Source organism: Heterodontus francisci, chromosome 18, assembly GCF_036365525.1.
Source record: "Heterodontus francisci isolate sHetFra1 chromosome 18, sHetFra1.hap1, whole genome shotgun sequence".
In the NCBI taxonomy this organism is placed as follows: Eukaryota; Metazoa; Chordata; class Chondrichthyes; order Heterodontiformes; family Heterodontidae; genus Heterodontus; species Heterodontus francisci.
Window position 1 is genome coordinate 14,136,999 of NC_090388.1, and position 15,647 is coordinate 14,152,645.

General features: G+C 44.2%; 1 pseudogene; it reads left to right on the forward strand.

Annotated features, from left to right (window-relative positions):
• Window positions 1-11,180: 11,180 nt before the first annotated feature.
• Window positions 11,181-11,326, forward strand: LOC137379919 (U1 spliceosomal RNA; annotated as a pseudogene).
• The last annotated feature ends 4,321 nt before the right edge of the window (window positions 11,327-15,647 follow it).

Below are 15,647 nucleotides of genomic sequence, written 5' to 3' on the forward strand. Positions count from 1 at the left end.
GCTTTTGGTATTGTAAATTGTGCAATATGAAACATGCATTACAAGTGCTTTTTTTTGGGTAAATTTTGAAGATTTACATACAAATATTAGGAGTAGCAGTAGGCCCCTCAAGCCTGCTGTGCCATTCAATAAGCTCATGGCTGAACTGATTATTCCACATTGCCACCTACATCTGATAACCTTCCACCCTCTTGCTTATCAAGAATCTATCTCTACCTTTTTTGAGGAAGAGAATTCTAAAGACTCGTGACTCTGAGAAAAAATTCTCATCTGTTTTAAATGGGCAACCCCTTATTTTTAAACCAGTGATCCCTAGTTCTAGATTAACCACAAAGGGAAACATCTCTTCAACATCCACCTTGCCAAAACCCCTCAAGATCTTGTGTTTCAATCAAGCTGCCTCTTACTCTTCTAAATTCCAGTGGAAACAAGCCTAGCCTGTCCAATCTTTCCTCATGAGACTGCCCACCCATTCCAGCTATTTGTCTAGTAAACCTTCTCTACTGCCTACAACGCATTTACATCCTTTCTTACATAAGGAGACCAGAAGAATAAAGAAAATTACAGCACAGGAACAGGCCCTTCGGCCCTCCAAGATTCAGATCCTCTATCTAAACCTGTCGCCTATTTTCTAAGGGTCTGTATCTCTTTGCTTCCTGCCCATTTATGTATCTGTCTAGATACATCTTAAGAGACGCTATCGTGCCCGTGTCTACCACCTACGCTGGCAACACGTTCCAGGCACCCACCATCCTCTGCGTAAAGAACTTTCCACGCATATCCCCCCTAAACTTTTCCCCTCTCACTTTGAAATCGTGACCCCTAGTAATTGAATCCCCCACTCTGGGGGAAAAGCTTCTTGCTATCCACCCTGTCTATACCTCTCATGATTTTGTACACCTCAATCAGGTCCCTCTTCAACCTCCGTCTTTCTAATGAAAATAATCCTAATCTACTCAACCTCTCTTCATAGCTAGCGCCCTCCATACCAGGCAACATCCTGGTGAACCTCCTCTGCACCCTCTCCAAAGCATCTACATCCTTTTGGTAATGTGGCGACCAGAACTGCACGTAGTATTCCAAATGTGGCCGAACCAAAGTCATATACAACTGTAACATGACGTGCCAACTCTTGTACTCAATACCCCGTCCGATGAAGGAAAGCATGCCGTATGCCTTCTTGACCACTCTATTGACCTGCGTTGCCACCTTCAGGGAACAATGGACCTGAACACCCAAATCTTTCTGTCCATCAATTTTCCCCAGGACTTTTCCATTTATTGTGTAGTTCACTCTTGAATTGGATCTTGCAAAATGCATCACCTCACATTTGCCCGGATTCAACTCCATCTGCCATTTCTCTGCCCAACTCTCCAATCTATCTATATTCTGCTGTATTCTCTGACAGTCCCCTTCACTATCTGCTACTCCACCAATCTTAGTGTCGTCTGCAAACTTGCTAATCAGACCACCTATACTTTCCTCCAAATCATTTATATCACAAACAACAGTGGTCCCAGCACGGATCCCTGTGGAACACCACTGGTCACACGTCTCCATTTTGAGAAACTCCCTTCCACTGCTACTCTCTGTCTCCTGTTGCCCAGCCAGTTCTTTATCCATCTAGCTAGTACACCCTGGACCCCATGCGACTTCACTTTCTCCATCAACCTACCATGGGGAACCTTATCAAATGCCTTACTGAAGTCCATGTACATGACATCTACAGCCCTTCCCTCATCAATCAACTTTGTCACTTCCTCAAAGAATTCTATTAAGTTGGTAAGACACGACCTTCCCTGCACAAAACCATGTTGCCTATCACTGATAAGCCCATTTTCTTCCAAATGGGAATAGATCCTATCTCTCAGTATCTTCTCCAGCAGCTTCCCAACCACTGACCAGACGGGGGGCATTCTGAAGGGGGAGGGTGAACAGCCAGAGGTTGTGGTACACATCGGTACCAGCGACATAGGCAGGAAGAATGACGAGGTCCTGCAGGGAGAGTTTAGGGAGTTAGATAGAAAGTTAAAAAACAGGACCCCTAGGGTTGTAATCTCAGGATTACTCCCTGTGCCACGTGCCAGTGAGGCTAGAAATAGGAAGATAGTGCAGCTAAACACGTGGCTGAACAGCTGGTGTAGAAGGGAGGGTTTCAGATATCTGGACCATTGGGATCTCTTCAGGGACAGATGGGACCTGTACAAGAAGGACGGGTTGCATCTAAACTGGAGGGGCACAAATATCCTGGCTGCAAGGTTTGCTAGCGTCACTCGGGAGGGTTTAAACTAGTGTGGCAGGGGGGTGGGAACCACAGCAGTAGGACAGCAAGTGAAATAAATGAAGGGGAACAAGTAAATAAGGCCAGTAAGACTAAGAGGAAGAGCAGGCAGGGAGATGTTGCGGAGAACAGCGGGACTGGTGGTCTGAAGTGCATTTGTTTCAATGCAAGAAGTATAACAGGTAAGGCAGATGAACTCAGAGCTTGGATTAGTACTTGGAACTATGATGTTGTTGCTATTACAGAGACTTGGTTGAGGGAAGGACAGGATTGGCAGCTAAATGTTCCAGGATTTAGAAGCTTCAGGCGGGATAGAGGGGGATGTAAAAGGGGTGGGGGAGTTGCATTACTGGTTCAGGAGAATATCACAGCTGTACAGCGAGAGGACACTTCAGAGGGGTCATGCAGCGAGGCAATATGGGTGGAGCTCAGGAATAGGAAGGGTGCAGTCATGATGTTGGGGGTTTACTACAGGCCTCCCAACAGCCAGCGGGAGGTAGAGGAGCAGATATGTAGACAGATTTTGGAAAGATGTAAAGGTAACAGGGTTGTAGTGGTGGGTGAATTTAACTTCCCCTACATTGACTGGGACTCACTTAGTGCTCGGGGCTTGGATGGGGCAGAATTTGTAAGGAGCATCCAGGAGGGCTTCTTGAAACAATACGTAGATAGTCCAACTAGGGATGGGGCCGTACTGGACCTGGTATTGGGGAATGAGCCCGGCCAGGTGGTCGAAGTTTCAGTAGGGGAGCATTTCGGGAACAGTGACCATAATTCCATAGGTTTTAAGGTACTTGTGGATAAGGATAAGAGTAGTCCTCGGGTGAAGGTGCTAAATTGGGGGAAGGCTAATTATAACAATATTAGGCAGGAATTGAAGAATTTAGATTGGGGGCGGCTGTTTGAGGGTAAATCAACATCTGACATGTGGGAGTCTTTCAAATGTCAGTTAATTAGAATCCAGGACCAGCATGTTCCTGTGAGGAAGAAGGATAAGTTTGGCAAGTTTCGGGAACCTTGGATAACGCGGGATATTGTGAGCCTCGTCAAAAAGAAAAAGGAAGCATTCGTAAGGGCTGGAAGGCTAGGAACAAACAAATCCCTTAAGGAATATAAAGACAGTAGGAAGGAACTTGCTCTGAACAGGCTCCAGAAGCTGGCCGAGCGCGTCTACCCTGAGGCACAGTGTGGCTTTCGTGCAGAGAGATCGACTATTGACATGCTGTTCTCCCTTCGTCAGATACAGGAGAAATGCCGTGAACAACAGATGCCCCTCTACATTGCTTTCATTGATCTCACCAAAGCCTTTGACCTCGTCAGCAGACGTGGTCTCTTCAGACTACTAGAAAAGATCGGATGTCCACCAAAGCTACTAAGTATCATCACCTCATTCCATGACAATATGAAAGGCACAATTCAACATGGTGGCTCCTCATCAGAGCCCTTTCCTATCCTGAGTGGTGTAAAACAGGGCTGTGTTCTCGCACCCACACTTTTTGGGATTTTCTTCTCCCTGCTGCTTTCACATGCGTTCAAATCCTCTGAAGAAGGAATTTTCCTCCACACAAGATCAGGGGGCAGGTTGTTCAACCTTGCCCGTCTAAGAGCGAAGTCCAAAGTACGGAAAGTCCTCATCAGAGAACTCCTCTTTGCTGACGATGCTGCTTTAACATCTCACACTGAAGAATGCCTGCAGAGTCTCATCGACAGGTTTGCGTCTGCCTGCAATGAATTTGGCCTAACCATCAGCCTCAAGAAAACGAACATCATGGGGCAGGATGTCAGAAATGCTCCATCCATCAATATTGGCGACCACGCTCTGGAAGTGGTTCAAGAGTTCACCTACCTAGGCTCAACTATCACCAGTAACCTGTCTCTAGATGCAGAAATCAACAAGCGCATGGGTAAGGCTTCCACTGCTATGTCCAGACTGGCCAAGAGAGTGTGGGAAAATGGCGCACTGACACGGAACACAAAAGTCCGAGTGTATCAGGCCTGTGTCCTCAGTACCTTGCTCTACGGCAGCGAGGCCTGGACAACGTATGCCAGCCAAGAGCGACGTCTCAATTCATTCCATCTTCGCTGCCTTCGGAGAATACTTGGCATCAGGTGGCAGGACTATATCTCCAACACAGAAGTCCTTGAAGCGGCCAACACCCCCAGCTTATACACACTACTGAGTCAGCGGCGCTTGAGATGGCTTGGCCATGTGAGCCGCATGGAAGATGGCAGGATCCCCAAAGACACATTGTACAGCGAGCTCGCCACTGGTATCAGACCCACCGGCCGTCCATGTCTCCGTTATAAAGACGTCTGCAAACGCGACATGAAATCGTGTGACATTGATCACAAGTCGTGGGAGTCAGTTGCCAGCATTCGCCAGAGCTGGCGGGCAGCCATAAAGACAGGGCTAAATTGTGGCGAGTCGAAGAGACTTAGTAGTTGGCAGGAAAAAAGACAGAGGCGCAAGGGGAGAGCCTACTGTGCAACAGCCCCAACAAACAAATTTCTCTGCAGCACCTGTGGAAGAGCCTGTCACTCCAGAATTGGCCTTTATAGCCACTCCAGGCGCTGCTTCACAAACCACTGACCACCTCCAGGCGCGTATCCATTGTCTCTCGAGATAAGGAGGCCCAAAAGGAGGAAGGAACTTAAGCAAGGAGTCAGGAGGGCTAAAAGGGGTTATGAGAAGTAATTGGCAAACAGGATTAAGGAAAATCCCAAGGTTTTTTATACGTATATAAAGAGCAAGAGGGTAACCAGAGAAAGGGTTGGCCCACTCAAGGACAGAGAAGGGAATCTATGTGTGGAGCCAGAGGAAATGGGCAAGGTGCTAAATGAGTACTTTGCATCAGTATTCACCAAGGAGAAGGACTTGGTGGATGATGAACCTAGGGAAGGGAGTGTAGATAGTCTCAGTCATCTCATTATCAAAAAGGAAGCGGTGTTGGGTTTCTTGCAAAGCATTAAGATAGATAAGTCCCCAGGGCCTGATGGGATCTACCCCAGAATACTGAGGGAGGCAAGGGAAGAAATTGCTGGGGCCTTGCAGAATTCTTTGCATCCTCATTGGCTACAGGTGAGGTCCCAGAGGACTGGAGAATAGCCAATGTTGTTCCTTTGTTTAAGAAGGGTAGCAAGGATAATCCAGGAAATTATAGGCCGGAGACCCTTATGTCAGTGGTAAGGAAACTTAGAGAGGATTCTTCGGGACAGGATTTACTCCCATTTGGAAACAAATGGGCTTATTAGCGAGAGGCAGCATGGTTTTGTGAAGGGGAGGTCGTGTCTCACTAATTTGATTGAGTTTTTTGAGGAAGTGGCAAAGATGATTGATAAAGGAAGGGCAGTGGATGTTATCTATAGACTTCAGTATAGCCTTTGACAAGGTCCCTCATGGCAGACTGATACAAAAGGTGAAGTCACATGGGATCAGAGGGGAGCTGGCAAGATGGATACAGAACTGGCTCGGTCATAGAAGATAGAGGGTAGCAGTGGAAGGGTGCTTTTCTGAATGGAGGGATGTGACTAATGGTGTTCCGCAGGGATCAGTGCTGGGACCTTTGCTGTTTGTAGTATATATAAATGATTTGGAGGAAAATGTAGCGGGTCTGATTAGTAAGTTTACGGACGACACAAAGGTTGGTGGAGTTGCGGACAGTGATGAGGATTGTCAGAGGATACAGCAGGATATAGATCGGTTGGAGACTTGGGCGGAGAAATGGCAGATGGAGTTTAATTCGGACAAATGTAAGGTAATGCATTTTGGAAGGTCTAATGCAGGTGGGAAGTATACAGTAAATGGCCGAACCCTTAGGAGTATTGACAGGCAGAGAGATCTGGGCGTACAGGTCCACAGGTCACTGAAAGTGGCAACGCAGGTAGTCAAGAAGGCATACGGCATGCTTGCCTTCATCGGTCGGGGCATAGAGTATAAAAATAGGCAAGTCATGTACAGAACTTTAGTTAAGCCACACTTAGAATATTGTGTGCAATTCTGGTCGCCACACTACCAGAAGGACATGGAGGCTTTGGAGAGGGTACAGAAGAGGTTTACCAGGATGTTGCCTGGTCTGGAGGGCACTAGATATGAGGAGAGGTTGGAAAAACTCGGATTGTTTTCACTGGAACGACGGAGGTGGAGGGGCGACATGATAGAGGTTTACAAAGTTATAAGCGGCATGGACAGAGTGGATAGTCAGAAGCTTTTTCCCAGGGTGGAAGAGTCAGTTACTGGGGCGCATAGGTTTAAGGTGCAAGGGGCAAAGTTTAGAGGGGATGTGCGAGGCAAGTTCTTTACACAGAGGGTGGTGAGTGCCTGGAACTTGTTGCCGGGGGAGGTGGTGGAAGCAGGTACCATAGAGACGTTTAAGAGGCATATTGACAAATACATGAATAGGATGGGAATAGAGGGATACGGTCCCCGCAAGTGCAGAAGGTTTTAGTTTAGGCAGGCATCAAGATCGGCGCAGGCTTGGAGGGCCGAATGGCCTGTTCCTGTGCTGTACTGTTCTTTTCAATTCTATCCCTCTAGCAGTAAACCCTAGTGCTTGATTTGCCTTTTTTAATGACCTTGCTAACCTGTGGTGCAATTTGTGTTTGGTGTATTTGTACTCCCAAGATCTTTTTGCTTCTCTACCCCACCTAGACTCACACTTTCCAAGTAATGTGATCTCCCTATTCCTACCAAAATGTACTATTTTACATTTATGTTGAACTCCATTTGCCCATTCTTTGCCCATTCAAGTTTGTTAATGTCCTAATAATTTGTTCAAGTCCTCAGTATTGACTATTCCTCCCCCAAATTTGCACCATCTGCAAATTTAGAGCCTGCTTTTGATTCCAAATCATTATCATAAATTTTGAACACCAGTGGTTCCAGCACTGATCCTTGTGGAGCACCACTTCCCACCTTCTGCCACCCTGAATAACTGCCCTTTACTCTCACTCTGCTTTTTGTCTTGAAGCCAGCTAGACATTCATTCTGCCACTTGTGTCCTGACTCTACATTCTCTGACCTTATAAGTCTATTATGGGGCATCTTATTGAAGGCCTATTGTAAATCCAGATAAATTACATTTACTGCATTATCATTGAATTTTTGGGAGGTAACAGAAAGTAGACAATCAGGTTAGCTATGTGAGAGTTTTCCTTTTGAAATCCATGCTGACTTTTCACTTTTTTTCTAGAAGTTCTGTTCTCCTTTTGTAGGGATTCCATTGTTTTTCTTAACACCCATGTTAAGCTGACTGTCCTTTAGTTCCCTGGGCAGGTTCTATTTCCCTTCATCTACCAGTTTTCTAGCACTACACCTTTTTCTGAAAAACTAAATGTGTAGTAATGCTTCTGCTATCTCTTCCCTACATCCTTTTAAAATGGGTGGATGCAATCCATCCAGACCAGGGGCTTTATTCTGAGTTTGATTAGTTATTCAATATATCCCCTTTTAATTGCACTTCTCATTACTCATCGCATCATTCAATGTCATGTTTCCCTGCTCATCTCCCTGGTAAATACTACAGAAAAATGTAATATTTCTGTTATCTCAATCATTACCTGTGTTTTTTTTTAAATTCTTTCATGGGATGTGGGTGTCGCTGGCAAGGCCAGCATTTGTTTCCCATCTCCAATTGCGCTTGCGAAGGTTATGGTGAGCCACCTTCAACCACTGCACTCCATCTGGTGCGAGTACGCCCACAATGCTGTTAGGAAGGGAGTTCCGAGATTTTGATCCAGCAACAGTGAAGGAACGGCTATATGGTTCCAAGTCAGGATGGTGTGTGGCTTGGAGGGGAACTTGCAGGTGGTGTTCCCTGCTGCACTTGTCCTTCTAGGTGGTAGAGGTGGCAGGTTTGGAAGATGCTGTCGAAGGAGCCTTGGTGGATTGCTGCAGTGCATCTTGTAGATAGTACACACAACACACGTATCATGCAACAAATGCTGGCCTTGCAATGATGCCTGCATCCCAAGAAAGAAAAAAAGTGCTATTCCCATCCCAGCCTTCCTTTTTATTGATGTGCTTGTAAAATATTTTACTATATTATGTTCCTTGATTTAATTTTATAGTTCTTCTTTGATTTCTCTCCTAATCTTTGTATTCTCACTATACACTGTTCTGCTGACTTTGTACTTAATGTATGCCTCTTTTTCCTAACAATTGTTCCCTTTATTATTCATCCATGGAGTCTCATTAGTGTTTTATCTTTTTAGCGGAATTTATTTTCCTGCACGCTGAACACTCTTAATTATTTCCCATTGTTATTCACCAATGTTGTTGCCCATTCTATTTTCCCAAGTTTTATTTTCAGCCCCTCAATCAGCTTTTCTCCAATCTATTAACCTGGTTTTCATCATACTTCTGTCCTTCCCTGTTATCATAAAGCATATTTATATTATGGTCACTATTGCCTAGATGTGCCCCTACTTTTACTTGTCATCTTCATTCCCACAGCAAATCTTCCCTTGTTGGGCTTCTTAAATACTGGGTTGGAAAGACATTAGGTACACATTGTAGGAACTCCATTCCCTTATCCCCTTTACCTACTTCTGTCCAATTTAATATCAGGGTAGTTCAAATCCCCAGGATGATGCTTTTTTTTACTAATTCCCTAATTTGTCGACATAGTTCTTCCACCTCCCACTACTAAGTATTCTGTACACTCCATCCATTATCTTTTATCCCTATCCATGTAATTTTTATCTTGATAGCTGTGTCCCTTTTTATTGCCATTGTTGTCCCTAAGTACAGCTACTCGACCTTCCACTTCCCCTCAGCTTTTCTAAATGTTATACCTTGCAATGTTCAATTCCAAGTCCTGTTTTTATTTTCTGTGGGCATGTAATCTCTACTATCTCTGGTTCCTCCCAACATGATTGCCTCGTTTTATTACAGACATTGCTGTACAGACATTTGAACTCAATTTTATTAGGGTTTCCTCTCACTTTGTTTAACTGTCTTTTTAAACTCCTATAACTCCATTCTCTAGCCATCAATGTCCTCCTCTATTCTTTCCTATGCCCTCCTTTTACATTTAGGCTGCTTATGTTTCTTGTAGATTCCCCACCACCCCCCCAATCTTACTAGTTTAGTTTAGTTTAGAGATACAGCACTGACCCAGGCCCTTCGGCCCACCGAGTCTGTGCCGACCATCAACCACCCATTTATACTAATCCTACACTAATTCCATATTCCTACCACATCCCCACCTGTCCCTATATTTCCCTACCACCTACCTATACTAGGGGCAATTTTATAATGGCCAATTAACCTATCAACCTGCAAGTCTATGGCATGTGGGAGGAAACCGGCGCACCCGGAAACCGGAGCACCCGGAGGAAACCCACGCAAACACAGGGAGAACTTGCAAACTCCACACAGGCAGTACCCGGAATTGAACCCGGGTCCCTGGAGCTGTGAGGCTGCGGTGCTAACCACTGCGCCACTGTGCCGCCCTAGTTTAAAGCCTTTGCCACCTCCTTAGTTGAGCTTTCTGCTAGGACATGGGTCCTATCCTGATTCAGATGGAGCCTGTCCCATCTGCAGAGCTCCTGCCTATCCCAGAACTGGTGCCACTATCCCATGAAAAGGAACCCCTTTCTCACACCAGCCCTTCGGTCATGTGTTAATTCTCCTGATTTGTCTGCTATGTCAACTTGCATGTGGCTCAGGCAATAATCCAAAGATTAACACCCTGATTGAGGTCCTGATTTTTAATTTAGAGCCTAACTCCTGATACTCTTTCAGTGAGACTTCTCTGCCCCGTCCCTAGATATGTCATTTGTTCCAACATGGACCATGCCAACTGGATTTACCGACTCCCTTTACAAGTTCTTCTCCAAGTGCCGTGAGATATCCCTTACCCTGGCAGCAGGTAGCCAACACACCTTTTAGGATTTTCGTTCTTGGATGCAGAGGACATAATCTATTCATCCCCCAATTAGAGTCCCCTATTACCACATTTCTATTCTGCTTCCCCATCCCAGACAGCCTTCTGAGCCCTGATGCCTTGATCTGCATTGTGGCTGTCCTCACAGGTATCAAGTACATCATACCTGTTGCAAAAGACCAGAGTCTGCGAGGTCTCCTTCTCAACCTCTCCTAAATCCCCACTATCTGGCTCTCAACAGTAAAACCCTCCCTTTTCCTCTAGAGTGTGACTATTCTGGATACAACTGTACCGAAATTCCTCCCCCTCCCTTAAGTATTGGAGTCTTCAACTCGCAGTCCTGCTCAAATACTCTGAACCAGAGAGATTCAAGACAGAGACATCTACAGAAATGTTTGCTCAGGACAGTCTCGCTATCCACATACTCCCTCATTCTTCAACCAGACACACAATCTGCTCTGCCAAATCTTAGGCTAGCCTTATTTATTTAAAGTCTTGATAACTACAAATAACTGTTGAATATTAAGTCGTTTAACTAGTTAAGTTATAAATTTGATACAGTACTTCAGTTTCCTGGTGCTAGGTTAAACAAAAAAAAAGTTCAAAATATTAGTGAGTGACTCTGAAAGAGAGATGAAGCAAAGGTTAAAAAGTGTGCAGCACAGGAATTTGGCAGCCAGTGTTATGTTAAAGGTATTTATTAAATGAAAGGAGTATCGTAAATAAAGCTGATGAGTTGAAAGCACAAATAGACACATGGCAACACAATATCGGTGTCCCCCACCAAGGTGAACTGAGGGGCTGGACCCATGGAAAACCCCTCAACTGTATCCAGAAAATATTTGTTTTGCTGTAAAATGTACATAGCATGTAAAATGAAATGGAGGGGTTGTGAGGCAACTCACGCCTGTATTGAAGGAAACTGATCTCTTTTGCACTCTTTGTATTATTTGACTTTGTGCTTTTTGGAACTGTTTTGTAATGTATTTTTTACAGTTTTTTATGATTAAAGTATATTTTGGAAATAAAAAAAATTTGCTCCCAGGTTGAGACTATCCCATTGCACTTCGGGTATGTCGAAGTCTGCGATGTCCCCAAATGCGGGATACTCAACTGCAAAATTTATGGTAGTGGGGGACTGCGTTCGCACTCTCCCCTGGCTTCGTAAATAAAAATTAGAATTGATTTACTTGTAAAAAAAAAAGTTGTTATAACAGAAACTTGGCTTAACGAGGGGCGAGAATGGCAGCTCAACATCCCTGGATATAGAGTTTTCAGGTGTGATAGAGAGGGAGATTAAAAAAAAAGGAGGGGGTGTAGCATTATTAGTTAAGGAATCAATAACAACTTTGAGGAGGGATGATATGCTAAATGAATCATCAAACAAGGCCATATGCATGGAGCTCAGAAATAAAAAGAGGGCAGCCACACTACTAGGAGTGTATTATAGACCCCCAATTAGTGAGAAGGAGATAGAAGAACAAATATATGGGCAGATTTCTGAATGCAAAAACTTTAGGACAATAATAATAATAACAATAATAGTTGGGGATTTCAACTGGGATACAAACAGTGTGAAGGGCACAGAGGGGACAAAATTCTTGAATTGCGTTCAAGAGAACTTTTTTAGCCAGCAAGTAACAAGCCCAACGTGAGGGGGTGCAATTCTGGATTTAGTTTTCGGTAATGAAGCTGGGAAAGTGGATGAAGTAACAGTGGGTGACCGTTTTGGAAATAGTGACCATAATACAGTTAGTTTTAGCATAATCATAGAAAGGGACAAAGATAAAACAAGAGCAAAGGTTCTAAATTGGGGGAAGGCAAATTTTACAAAACTGAGAGGCGACCTGGTGAAAATGGATTGGCTACAGCTACTTGAAGGAAAATCAGTGGCAAACTAGTGAGAGGCATTCAAGAGCGAGATACTATGGGTACAATATAGGCATGTCCCCTCGAAGATTAAGGGTGGTACTACTAAATCTAGAGTCCCCTGGCTATCTAAAAGCTTACAGGGTAAGTTAAAGCAAAGAAAGAAAGCTTATGACGATCACAAATACCGTAATACTAAGCCTAGAGGAGTATAGAAAGTGCAGGGGTGAAGTAAAAAAAGGAAATTAGAAAAGCAAAGAAAGGACATGAAAAGTTATTGGCAGGTAAAATCAAGGAAAACCCAAAGATGTTTTATCTGTATATTAAGGGCAAGAGGATAACTAAGGAAAGGGTAGGGCCTATCAGGGATGTACAGGGGAACTTGTGCGTGGATGCAGAAGATGTGGGCAGGGTTCTTATTGAGTTTTTGTCTCTGTCTTCACAAAGAAGAGGGTTGATGCAGACATTGTAGTTAAAAAGGAGTGTGAAATATTGGATACGATAAGCATAATGAGTGAGGAAGTACTTGAGGATCTGACATCCCTGAAAGTGGATAAATCACTAGGAACAGGTGGAAATTATCCAGGTTGTTGAGGGAAGCCAGGGAGGAAATAGGGTATGCGCTGAGGATCATCTTCAAATCCACACTAGATACAGGCAAGGTACCAGATGATTGGAGGTCTGCAAAGGTTGTACCATTGTTTAAAAAGGGTGGGAGCAATAAGCCAAATAATTATAGGCCAGTCAGTCTGATCTCGGTGGTGGGTAAATTGTTAGAATCTATTCTGAGGGATAGGATAAACTGTCACTTAGAAAGGCACGGTTTAATCAAGGGATAGTCAGCATGGATTTGTTAGGGGAAGGTCATGTCTTACTAACTTAGTTGAGTTTTTTGAGGAAGTAACAAGGAGGATTGATGAGGATAGTGCAGTGGATGGGGTTTATATGGATTTTAGTAAGGCATTTGACAAGGTCCAACATGGCAGACTGGTCAGTAAAATGAAAGCCCATGGGATACAGGGGAGGTGGCAGGTTGGATCCAGAATTGGCTCAGGGACAGGAAGCAAAGGGTAGTGGTCAACGGATGTTTTTGCAAATGGAAAGCTGTTTCCAGTGGCGTTCCACAGGGATCGGTGTTGGGTCCCTTGCTGTTTGTGGTATATATTAATGATTTGGACTTAAATGTGGGAGGCATGATTGGGAAATTTGCAGATGACACAAAAATTGGCTGTGTAGTTAATAGTGAGGAGGAAAGCCGTGGACTCCAGAATAATATCAATGTTTTGGTTGAGTGGGTGGAAAAGTGGCAAATGGAATTCGATCCAGAGAAGTGTGAGGTATTGCATTTGGGGAGGGCAAAGAAAGCGAGTGAATACACAATAAACGAGAGGATATTGAGAGAGGTAGAAGTGAGAGACCTTTGAGTGCATGTCCACTGGTCCCTGAAAGTGGCAGGACAGGTGGATAGAGTGGTGAAGACATCTGGAATGCTTTCCCTTATTGGCCGAGGTATAGAATACAAAAGCAGGGATGTGATGCTGGAATTATATAAAACTCTGGTTAGGCCACAGCTGGAGTACTGCATGCAGTTCTGGTCACCACATTACAGGAAGGACATAATTGCTCTGGAGAGATTGCAGAGGAGATTTACAAGAATGTTGCCAGGGCTTAAAAATTGCAGCTATGAGGAAAGATTGGATAGTCTAGGGTTGTTCTCCTTCGAACAGAGGAGGCTGAGGAGTGACTTAATTGAGGTGTACAAAATTATGAGGGGCCTAGATAGAGTGGACAGGAAGGACCTGTTTCCCCTGGCAGGGAGGTCAGTTACCAGGGGATACAGATTTAAGGAAATTGGTAGAAGGATTAGAGGGGACATGAGGAAAACCTTATTCACGCAGAGGGTGGTGGGTGTCTGGAATTTGCTACCAGGAATGGTGGTGGAGGCAGAAACCCTCAATTCTTTTAAAAGGTACCTGGACATGTACCTGAAGTGCTGTAACCTGCAGGGCTATGGACCAGGTGCTGGAAGGTGGGATTAGTTTGGGAGGCTAGTTTATTAGGCTGGCGCGGACACGATGGGCTGAATGGCCTCCTTCTGTGCTGTACTTTTTTTATGGTTCTACTGCTCTAGAGGAAAAAATACCTCAAAACTCACCAATCACCTATCTGCTTACCGAATTAATGCCTCTAAACTTTAGCTTTCGCTGTCTCCCGCTCCCTCTCTGACCACTCCTTGTTTTGTAAAATACCAGAACAACACCTCTTCCCTCACTCAACAAATTCCCTGAGTTAAGTACTCTGTAGAAGCAGGGACTTTGTGCCACTTACTTCCTAGATGCTAATGAAATTTGTAAACCAGCAAAATTAGCTTGGACCAGATAGATCTAGGAATTCTGAGAAATAGATTTGGACCAGGGTAGAGGTTGGCCAAATATCCAAGTTGCATCAACACTGAAACAAAAGCAAAATGCTGGAAATACACAGCAGGTTTGGCAGCAGCTGTGGAGAGAGAAACAGAGTTAACGTTTCGGGTCTGTGACCTTTCATCAGAACTGGCGAAGGTTAGAAATGTAATAGGCTTTGAGCAAGTGAAAGGGGGGAGAGGGGAAGAACAACAAAAGGCAAGGATGGTGAGAGGGCAGGACAGATTAAATGACAAAGATGTCATGGAACAAAAGACAAAGGGTGTTCTATTAGTAGTAGAGGACAAAGCATTTGTCCAGAGAGAGTGTTAATGGCAGAATAATGAACAACTCTGTCCAAAAGCAAAAACATGAAAAACAAGTTTAAAACTGGCACATGATAAAAAAACACTGAAAATGGCCCTCATCAACTCTACGAGTTACATCGTCAAAGAATTCTAGAAGATTTGTCAAGCATGATTTCCCTTTCGTAAATCCACGCTGACTCTGTCCGATTCTACCACGGTTTTCCAAGTGCTCTGCTATAAAATCTTTGATAATGGACTCTAGAATTTTCCCCACTACCGACGTCAGGCTGACAGGTCTATAATTCCCTATTTTCTCTCTACCTCCCTTCTTAAATAGTGGGGTTATATTAGCTACCCTCTAATCTGTAGGAACTGTTCCAGAGTCTATAGAATCTGGGAAGATGACCACCAATGCATCCACTATTTCTAGGGCCACTTCCTTAAGTACTCTGGAATGTAGATTATCAGGCCCTGAGGATTTATCAGCCTTCAATCCCATCAATTTCCCCAACACCATTTCTCTACTAATACTGATTTCCTTCAGTTCCTCTTTCTCACTAAACCCTGTGTTCCCCAACATTTCTGGTATTTGTGTCCTCCTTTGTGAAGACAGAACCAAAGTATGCAACCAGAACAACCGGAAGCTCGGGGTCACGCTTGCGGACTGAGTAGAGGTGTTCCACAAAGTGGTCAGGCAATTTGTTTTTGGTCTCCCAATGTTGTAATGAAAGTGACACTTCTGTTACAAAAATAACTTTTTTCAAAAGGGATTTTTAGTAAGCTAAATAAACACTTGATCAAGGAGACAGTGAGGGCTGTTTAGCAACAGTGTTACGGTTTGTCACCTGGTTCGGGCTAAGCTTAAGGCAGAAACCATGGCAACAGAAGCAGAAAACTGACA